Genomic DNA, 11252 nt, shown 5'->3' with positions numbered 1-11252 from the left:
CAACCTCCACCACGTCATCCTCGGGAATGACTTCGGGGACCCCCAACCTCGCAAGCCATTTCAACTTCAACAAGAACTTTTTCAACCTCGGCAGAGCTTTTGAAGTCTTGTCCTTCTCCCCGCCACCAGCCATATATTATTTTTTCTAAAAGATGAATTTTTGCAAAGGAAGAATTTTTTAGAAAGAGAAAGAAGAAAGTTAGAGATTGGAATGTGAAGACATACACGAAACAAACAAGATATTTATAGCCGCAAAACCATAACGGCTAGGAAAGCAAGTGGTTAAGATCAATCATGACTCTCCTAGGGTTTTGTGAACCTACCCTATTTATGGCAAGTAACCGTTACAAGAAGTTGAAGCAAACTCAAATTCAATCCGATAGAAAGTCCCCGCACAAATCACTTGCACGCCCAAATTTTTATCTCCTCATTCCTGGCCAGACCCAATAAAGGAATAAGAAGATAAGGGGCAATTGTTGGGCCCTAAATTATCCCCGCCCGACCTGATATAGGCCAGGCAACAGCCAAAGACAACTTCCAGGCTCTAGAGATCTAAAACCAGGCATTACTCCAAGATTGACAGGCACTAAGCGGGAGTTGATTGAAGACAAAGTAGAAATAACCAAGCACTGAAAAGATAAAGCACCGAGCCATTGCGAGGCAACAAACAAGCAGATCTCATATATTTCCCTACAAAAAAGGAAGACTAATTCCAGAGGCAAAGATATAGGGAGCAGTCAAAGCAACGGCTAAGAAAGAAGCAACCATCTTCGGGTAAATAGGGCACATTCCCTATTTACCAGGAAAACCTAAACGGCACAAAGGGATTGAAAGCAACCACCTATAAATAGAAAGAAAGGGAAGACAAGAAGGAGGATCTGAGATACCATCACTTTTACTCATATACTTTGTATTCTTAAGCAATATATTACCGTCACGCCCGATATAACAATACTCTCAAAGCTATCCAAAATCATAGTAACAATCACTCCTGGCTTGGTGCCCGTGGTTTTTTCCCTTATTCCCAGGGTTTTTCCACGTATAAAATCCTTGTGTCATTATTTGTTGGTTTGCTTTACATTTAATTATTCCAATCACGCAAGTTATTCGAGTTAGATCACCTTACATATAAATTCCTGGCAGGACGCTCTAGATCACTGAAAATCCTGCTAAAACTACCCCCATACTCCAAGTGCCTTACCAGGACCACTCAGGTATGAAGACATTACCATCTCGGTTACCCGAGGCAATGATAAACAAATAACAATGAAGAAACAACGTTTATTATAAATACTTAGCGAAGAGTTATAATTCTCAAAACCAAACCAAAAGTACGATACATGTTCTCAAACTGACTGTTCTAACTGAAATGTAAATAACTAATAAGCTACGAATAAGACTCCTATCATCATGTCGTGGCAATCCCAGCTATCCCAAGATTTCATCTCAATACCTGCTCAATATCTGCTCACCATCCCCGAATGGATCACCGCAGGTTTACAAAACAACACTGGGGTCAGTACTAATCACACAATTCAATATATACCAACAATAAGATAAACAGACAGCTTAACTATCACACACACATAATCACGCCAAATCCAATCATCTCAATCACTGACTGTCCACTGGACCAGCCCTGCCAGTGGGGGACCGCAACCGTACCCACCAAATCCCCGCTCCACATAGTGAGCGATAACCCTGTCCATTAATGTGCACATCCCTTCTGTGGCGGGTTCCACAGAAGGCAAAACTAGGGCGTGAAGCCACTCCCGCAAGTGACCCCACTCAGCCGAGGCCACGCCTCGCGAACCATCAACAACGATCACAACCACAATCCCAATACAATTACTATATCAAACAACCAAACACAATACATCAACTAATATCCCATTATGGGACTAATACTGAGTAGGAAATTCTACCTGGTAAGCACACAATCAGACGGTCTCTACTGTTGAATCAAAAAGCTTCCTCTATGAACCCTCCTCCTATCATACAACACATAAAGGCTACCAAATCACATACTACACATAAACCCCCAAATTTCTAAATTAGGGTTTAACCAAATTAAAGGAAAGACAATAAAAAGGGTACATAGATCTTACCCTCGACGCAAGGAACTCAACGGTATAACCAACGCTAAGAACTGACCTTCCAAACTGCGGGTATTGCTAATAATGCGATTAGGATGAAGAACTTGCTTGATTTCTCTCTTAAACAGTAATTTAGGTTTTGCAAAAGTGATTTAGAATAATGACGACAAAGCTTATATACCTTAATCGCATAATTAACAAAACCCGAGAAAACTCCCCGTAAAACCGGCTACTCGATCGAGTACCTGATGCGATCCCGCTAAGTGTTCACAAATTAAGATGTGGTCGTTGGTCACGGTCGAATCAAAACACAATTTATAGCTCCACAAACAACTCTACAATTAGTAAAGAGGCAAGTAAAGGTCGGATCCCAAGGGACGGGAGTTGAAATGAGATTTCTATTGTAACTAGTGGTGTCTAAGGGGTGTCACAAATTGGGTTGATGTAGAAGGTTACTAAACTAAAATAGCAATGAAAATAAACAAGCAAGATGAATTAAAGGGGTGTAAACAATTGATTAAAGGCACTAGGGTGTCATGGGATCATAGGGGAATCATGGGATATGATCATACAAACATGTTCTCAAATTATAAGCAAGCAATTATTGTTGTGATGGATTGAGTTGGGTTATATCTTACAATCCTAGGAAAGTTTGGGTCCCGGAGCCGAATCGATTAGATTGTACAACACCTACAAGTCGACTTAATCTTCCCTACTCAACAACATGCATGGTCTAATGAGACTCGAGTTGGGTTATGTCTTACAAGTCTCATTGAAAAGATAGGAGATGATAGTAAATGCAAGGATTCATAGGCTTAGCATTTCATCAAATATAACATGTGCATGAGTTGAGATCAAAACAAACAAGCAAATAAAACATGAAAGCATATTAATTTAAGCATGAATCATTCCCCATGTTGGTTTCCCCTAATCACCCATTAACCCTAGCTAAGAGACTACTCACTCATTATTATGTTGATCATGCTAGCAAGGTTGTCAATCATACCAACAATATGAAACATGATGAATAAATGAAAGTAATTAACAATAATTAAAAAGGGATTAAGAGATTATACCTACTAATGATTCCAATAATAAAGCAAAGATAAACGAAGTACTTGAATGCTTGATTGAGAGGTTGTCAATCTCCCAACAATAACCCAAATAATCTTCAATTACCCAAAATAAAGGATGAACAAAAGAGAGATTGAAGAACTAAAACTTGGATTAAAACTTGATTAATACTTGATTACAATATTAAAGAGAGATTTGATTGATATTAACTACACTAATTATTGATAAGAAGAACATTCTCCTCTAATTAGACTAATGGGGTATTTATAGTGGAAATTAGGGAGGATGCATTAGGGTTAACTAAGGGCTAAACTAGTAATTACACTTTTTAAGTTTAGCAAGGAGGAGCCGGTATTTTCTGAGAGAAGGGCTTCTTTTTTCGTAGCTTGGAGAAGACTATCCGTGCTGTGCTAGAATCCGGGCGGAATAGGGTCGGGACGGGCGGATTCTGGCGTTGGAATCCGAGCGGATTCATGGGAATCCGGGCGGATTGTGGAGGGGGAATCCGAGCGGATTGTGGCAAAGCCGCTCGGATTGTCTTCTTTGGGACGGACGGATTGGTGACAATCCGCTCGGATTGTCAGTCAGCAACAAATCTTCTTCTTTTCTTCCCTTTTCTTCATAAATTCCCTGGGGATTTCCTTAGGGACTCAAGGATCTTTTCTCAACATTGCTCTTCTACTATAATATGTACAAAGGCCTTCTAATCTTGTCTCTCCTTGATGCTTGGTCATTGAATTCGATCAATTTAGTCTCGTTTTGCCATGAAAATGCAAGATTCTTACTCCTTTCCTACCAAGGGATCAAAATCTCAAAGAATATGCAAAACAAAGAACTAAAGATAAGAAATGACCCAAATAAGCACTAAAAAGCATGGGAACAAGGCTAATTCGGGGGCTAAATATGCGCCAATTATGGTCCCATCAAATATCCCCAAACCGAACCTTTGCTCGTCCCGAGTAAAGAGGTGACAAAGACTAGGACCAATACTAACCTATTTTAATAATATAGCCGATATGAGACAATTAGCGGGTCTCACTCCGCCCCTTGAACTCACAACAAGACAACCATGAGGTAGGATGCCTTCTTGCAAGGCAAGGTGGGTCTTGCCAAAATGGCGACACATCCAAACTTGAAGCACTCAAAAACACATAATGGATGCATCTACAAAAAGAATAGCCACTTCCTCATCAAGTGGCGGAGGAACTAAAGAGGAACAAATTTAAGAGCATGTAATCCTTCACAAATACTAGTTCAACAAATTACTAAGTCTAAGAGGATGGCACTAAATCACCTCCAAATGGTGTTAAACTAGACTACTTTCGTCCTCAATTTCCAAATGCTTTCGTCATGAGCGATCGGATGGTGGTGGAATGATGATCGCTATGATGCTAGTAGCATATGACATGACAAGTCTCGAATTCTCTACAAAAGTAAAGGTCATGGATCGTCCCAAGCTCGACCAAGTGGCTTGACAAAAGGCTTTTTGGGAATGAAATGCTCAAATCTTTATTCACAACGGGTGGATATGACTAGTATTCAAAATTGTCCTCATTTCACTTTCACATTTCAAAAAATTTAAGATGGGGTTTGTCCCTTTCGGGCTAGTGTCCTTTGCTTTCGCCAATCGCTTATTAGGCAACCGGTTAACCTCTAGACAATAGCTTTTCAGGGTGATAGTCACTCTGTCTCTGGGCGGCCGAATTCACAACCGTATGGTGGCCCAATTCAATGGATCCCACACCAAAGCACATCGAAGTGGTACGTCTCCATCAAAACAACTTAAATTTCTCAACTTTCAACAATTCATAACATTTGAGGTTTCCTTGGCATTACATTACTTCCACATGACAAAATTTCTTTGAAATGAGCACTTCAAGCTTATTGATAGAAAATATTCTTGGGTTGCCTTACCACAAGGTCAAACAAGGTCACCTAGACAAGTTAACCAAGTCCACATCGCATCACGGGGTTGGATAGGTGACTCACATGCAAACCCTTGACTAGGCCTTGGGTCATGGGTCAAAAGACACTAGTATGACACTATCTAGGGTGTTTTACAACCATTCTAGTAGGCAAAGTCTTAAGTTGAACAAGTATTTGTAATGGCTTAGTTGCTCTTGTCAAAGTTCCTAAATAGGCATTTTTCAAAACATTTCTAACATGCAACTACATGCCATGATGCAACTAATATAAACATCCTAATGCAAGTAGTTCTATCAACTAATATGACATATAAACTAAATGCAAGTCCTAAATTCACATTGTTATACCGCATCAATCAAAATAAAGCCACATAGTCATTAACATAAAGAGGAAAAAGGAGATTGGAAAGATCATACCATGCGGTCTTCAATATCCTCATGTCTCGGATGTGGCGTAGTCAATCAATGTGAACAAGGATAGAACAAACACAATATATACAAGACAATATATACAAGACTACAAAAGGAAATAAACATGTTTTTTGTTTTTCAATTTTCAAATTTTTATGATTTTTGAAATTTTTCAATTTTTTTTGGATTTTTGAATAAGAGTTAAATGTTAGAATTCCCATCCCCACACTAATATGGGCATTGTCCTCAATGGCCAAAATGATGGAAATTATGCAAAGATGATGCATGATTTCTATACTAAATGCAATCTACACTAAGCTATGCTACATGATGCATGGTTTTTGTTATGACGGAGAGGATAATTTAGATTACCTCCCGTTGCGTATGCATTAACTTCCCCAAACCGAGTGAGACACTATTGCTAATGTCCAAGGATGGGTGTAGTTCATGCACACACTATGCTATGCATGAAACTAATTTCTCATTTTGGATTTTGAAAATGGGAACAATAAAATGAGAACACCTCAATGGTACCGAGGTGTGAGTCCTCTAATGGGGCTAGGACTACTCCAACAATGATCAAAATGAAATAAAATACAAAGAGAGAAATAGACAAACCATGAGAGAGTAGGAGTCTCCAAGGCTTGCTAATCTTCCATCATGCTATTATCATCACTTCCCTCATGAGAAGTGGTCACATTGGCACATTCCTTGTCATTTGCTTCTTCACTTTCTTCCTCATCATCATCTTCACCAACCTTTTCTCATTCACTTGCTTCTTCCTCAATATTATCATCAACTCCTTCATCATTTCCAACAACCTCATTGTCACCCATAACGACCCTAGATGCACCGGGAAATAAGACTTCTCTATCCGCCCAACTAGGCAAAGGACAAGATGGATCAAGTAGTCCTTGCCTAGCTAAATGTAGGAGGGGTGGATATTGAGCCAAGTAGGAATTTTTCCGATATTCATAGGTTTGCTTGTGCATTGCTTGCATGAGAAGAGTCACATAGTCTTTCCCAACTTCAACTCCTTCCGGCTTGAACTCTTCATACTTAAAGGGGTAAGGTGGTATGACAATGGAAGAGGAGGGCATTTCAAGATCACCCTTTTGTTGTTGAATGATATACTCGGTTTCTTTGGAAAGGGGATGTAGATAATTGGTCCGGTGGACGCTTAGACGGCAAATCTTCGAAGGCAAGGTGAACGATCTAGCTTCACTAGTGAGCCATCCATACTTAGTGTCAAGGGGGTTATGGGCAACCCACTTGAACTTGTGAATCATAGTATGCATATCAACAAGATGGCCACCCTCCTTTGCTTTGTACTTGTTATCCTTATTGAAGTTAGGATCAAAGTGCTTGGCTAGGAGTGTAACTAGGCCGCCATTGACAATAACGGTCGTGCCCTTCTTCCCACAATCAATATTGAGCCATCTATCTACCAAGAGCCTCAAAGAATTGTAAGGCTTGGTGTGCACTCTTCCGATATTCAAAGCCGATTCAAGGAGAATAAAATCAAGTCTTGTGAAATGGTTGGTATCTTTCCTAGCGATTATGGTGTTACCCACGACCTTGTGCCATACTCTTATGCCCGGATGGTGGACCAAAAGAGCACGACTCGCATGAAAATCCTCAAATTTCTTCCCGGAGATTGCCTCCCAAATAGGTTCGGGGTCATACTTTCCATAACTCTTAAAATAACTCGGTTCATCACTAAGACCCAAAATTTCACCCAATTCCCTAAAGGTAATGCGTCTACTAACATTAGCTAGACGAAACTCGAGATTCTCCCTATTCTCAACTTTGGTGACTTTCAAGGAACTTAAAAATTCCAAGGTAAGGGAGGGGTATGTCAATTCCCTTATTTCAAACAATTTCTTCAACCCCATGGCATTGAAAAAGGCTTTTGTTTGTTCAAGAACACCCAATTTTTTTAAGGTATCTTCACATATGAATTTGGTGGATTGTAATGACTTCATAGCAAACTTGGCAAAGGTATTTCTATGGGTATCGGAAATAAAAGTTACCTCCGGATAATGCAAAAGTTGATCAATTACCGGAGTAGAAGGTGTTGTTGCTCCCATAGAAGGCTGTTGTTGTTGTTGCACTTCCAAGTTTGGTGTTGCTACCACCATAGCCAATGCTTTCTTTGTTTGAAGAGCCTTTTGCCTTTGTGAGAGTGCCTTAGCCTTTGGTGTCTTCCTTGCCTTTGTTGCCTTTGTTGCTCCCTTAGTCCTTGCCATTGATGAACTAACCAAGAAAAGAATGAAAAATCTTCAATTTGTAGTATGCCCAAATCGATTTGAAGGTGAAAGGCTTTGCCTTTATGAAAACAAAAATCGACTCAAAGGTTGAAGATTTTGTGCTTGGTTTTGATTTTTGTTGAGGAAGGAGTGATTGATTTGTTGTTGGAAGGATGGTTTGATTTGTATTTGGTGAATGTTGTTGAGGGGTTTTGTTTTTGTGATGGAGAGGATGAGGGTTTTGATGTTGTGGGTAGTGTTTATGAATGAATGAATGAATGAATGAAGGTGGGAGGGGTTTTAAAGAGACCGAAATTTTCGAATCTACAGGGGCAATCCGTGCGGATTCTGCCCAATCCGTGCGGATTCTGCTCTTTATGAACTTTGCAAAACCCGCCTAAAGACGGGCGGATTTGTGACAATCCGCTCGGATTTGCTGAACACGGGACGGGCGGATTTGCTTAAAGACGAACGGATTTTAGTCCAGAAAAAATTTGCTTGTTTTCCTCAGCTGCAAAGACGGACGTCTTTCTTACAAGATGGACGGATTCTTCAAGACGGGCGGATTCTTCACAGGACGCCCGGATTCAGTCACAGTCAAAATTTTTTCAAAATTCAGCTCAGTTCAAGACGGGCGTCTTTTATGCAATACGCTCGGATTCTTTCAGACGGGCGGATTCTCTGGAATCCGCTCGGATTCTTCCCCTGTGTACACGGATTCAGTTCCAGCCGTGCACACTGCATTTCCCATACCGTTCTTCCATTCTTTCTTCAAGTCTTGTGTTCGTCATTGTGGGGGCACTACTAAGGCATGGATAGCCTAGGCAATTTCCATCCCCACACTAAGCTAAAAGCACTACACATCAATTGAAATCGTTAGTCCCTCCCTCACTTCTCTCAAACATGACAATTATTTTGATCAAAGTAAATAAAAATCCAAAGATGACAAAAATGCAATACAAGAATTGAAATGTAAGTTAGGGAGTTAGAAATATTTACAAGTGGTGGTTTAGGGAGGACTCCACCAAACTCTCATTCTTGATGAGATGTCAAGGGGGCATGTCCAAGGTGTTGTTGATGTTGCTCAACACCTTGAAGAAGTAATCAAAAGCTTGTTCATTATCATGGTAGAGGTTCTCAATAGACCTTGGCCCTTGTTGTTGGTCTTGATCGATGGCATTACCAATGTAGGGATTAAAAATCCCTTCAAATTCATCGTCCCAAAGACCACAAACTTCATTGAGTTGATCATTGAAAATCTCTTGCTTAGATGGAGACAACTCTCCCAATTTCTTCTCTTGGCCAATGAGGCCATCCTCTTCTTCCTTGGTTGATTTTGATGAGCTTTGCAAACTCTCCTTGTCACAATTCACTTGCTCTTTGGATGGAGCATCTTCAACTTTCTTCTTCCATTGGAGTTCCGATTTCTTCCTTTCATCCTTTCGGCTATAATGATCAATCATGAAACATGACTCATGCAAACGAGGAGCTCTCATAGTCTTGTCAAGATTAAAAGTTATGCTTTCATCTCCCACTTCTAGAGTGAGCTCACCATGTTTCACATCAATCACCGCACCGGCGGTGTGTAGGAAAGGTCTTCCTAGGATGATTGGAATGTTGGAATCTTCCTCCATATCGAAAATGACAAAGTCCACCGGGATGAAAAACTTCCCAATTCGCACGGGGACATCTTCCCATATCCCTAACGGTGTCTTCGTCGATCTATCGGCCATTTGGAGTGTGATGTTGGTGCATTTAAGCTCTCCCATCCCCAACCTTTTACTCACCGAGTACGGCATGACACTCACACTAGCCCCTAGATCACATAAGGCTTTGTTGATCGTTGTGTCGCCAATGGTACACGGTATTGAGAAGCTTCCCGGATCCTTTAACTTTGGAGGTGAACTCCCTTGAAGTATTGCACTACTCACCTTAGTGAAGGCGATAGTCTCAAGCTTCCTTATCGACTTCTTCTTTGTGAGGATATCTTTCATGTATTTCGCATAGGCCGGCACGTGATTGATTAATTCCGTGAAAGGAATTGAGACTTTTAAATTCTTCACAATTTCCATGAACTTTCCAAGTTGATCGTCAAATTTGGGCTTGGCTTGACGACTTGGGAAAGGAAGTCTAATCACAATGGGCTCCTTCTCCTTGGCCTTGTCTTCATTTTTCTTTGAACTTTCTTCTTTTGATGATTCTCCATCTTTGGAGTTTTGCACACTTTCTTCCTTTTCACTAGCTTCCACAACTTCATCCTCAACTTGCTTCTTCGGTGCTTCATACCTTGTACCACTTCTCAAATGAATGGCACTAACCGTTTCATGTCTAGGGGGATTACTTTGAGGTGGTAATTGCCCCTTTTGTCTTTGTGAGCTTGAAGATGCTAGTTGAGTCAATTGTGTTTCCAACATCTTGGTGTGAGCTAGAATGTTGTTGATGGTGGTTTCCTTTGCTTGGCTATCTTTTTGCATTTGAGTGAAAAATTCTTGTTGATTCTTTTGCATTTGGAGGACCGCTTTTTGGACATCAAAGCCTTGGTCATTTTGGTGATTGTATGGATTTTGATTTTGGTAACCTTGGTTTTGATTGTAAAAGGGTCTTTGATTTTGGTTTCTCATGGGTGGCGGAGTGTATGTTGTTTGAGGGTTTTGAACATTTTGGCTTTTGTATGAGAGATTTGAATGGAATTTGGTGTTTTCATTGTAAAAGTTGGAATAAGGGGTACCACTCTTGTATGCTTGGAAAGCATTCACTTGTTCATTTGTTCCCCTACATTCACCTTGGTCATGTCCCAAAGTTCCACAATTCTCACATATCCCACTTGGTATTGATGAGGATGCCGTCATGGCATTAACATGATGCTTCGATGATTTTGAGTTTTCCTCAAGTCTAGCCATAGCTTGTTCAAACTTCAAGTTGATTGTGTCAATGTGAGCACTAAGTTGAGCACCCAATTGAGTAACGGAGTCCACTTCATGCTTTCCTCCTCTAGTAGCCTTGCGAGGTCTACTATATTGTGAGTTATGGACCGCCATTTCCTCAATCTTGTTCCATGTTTGATTGTCATCAACTTCGGTGAACATTCCATTTGATCCCATATTGAGAATGTTCCTAGAATCTTCATATAAACCATTCCAAAATTGTTGCACCAAAAACCATTCGCTAAGTCCATGGTGAGGACATGAGCGACAAATTCCCTTGAACCGCTCCCAAGCTTCATACAAAGACTCTTCATCCCTTTGCTTAAAACCCGTAATTTGAGCTCTTAGCATGTTAGTCTTTTCCGGTGGGTAGAATTTTTTGTAGAAAGCTAGAGCCAACTTCTTCCAAGAATCTATTCCAAGGGTGGCCTTATCAAGGCCCTTCAACCAATGCTTCGCGGTGCCGATTAAGCAAAAAGGAAATAAGACCCATCTAATTTGGTCTTGAGTCACGCCCGTTTGAGAGATAGCATCACAATAGTCGCAAAAGGTTTCCATATGGGAATGAGGGTC

General features: G+C 40.6%; 1 non-coding gene across 1 annotated transcript; it reads left to right on the top strand.

The window, feature by feature from the left end:
* The first annotated feature begins 10923 nt into the window (after window positions 1-10923).
* Window positions 10924-11030, top strand: LOC141624087 (small nucleolar RNA R71). Its single transcript, XR_012533897.1, has one exon. It is a non-coding gene; the product is annotated as a small nucleolar RNA R71 (small nucleolar RNA).
* The last annotated feature ends 222 nt before the right edge of the window (window positions 11031-11252 follow it).

The sequence above is a fragment of the Silene latifolia genome, chromosome X (genome assembly GCF_048544455.1).
Source record: "Silene latifolia isolate original U9 population chromosome X, ASM4854445v1, whole genome shotgun sequence".
Taxonomy (NCBI): domain Eukaryota; kingdom Viridiplantae; phylum Streptophyta; class Magnoliopsida; order Caryophyllales; family Caryophyllaceae; genus Silene; species Silene latifolia.
Note: the sequence above shows the minus strand (reverse complement) of the source record. Positions and strands in the feature narration are given on the sequence as shown.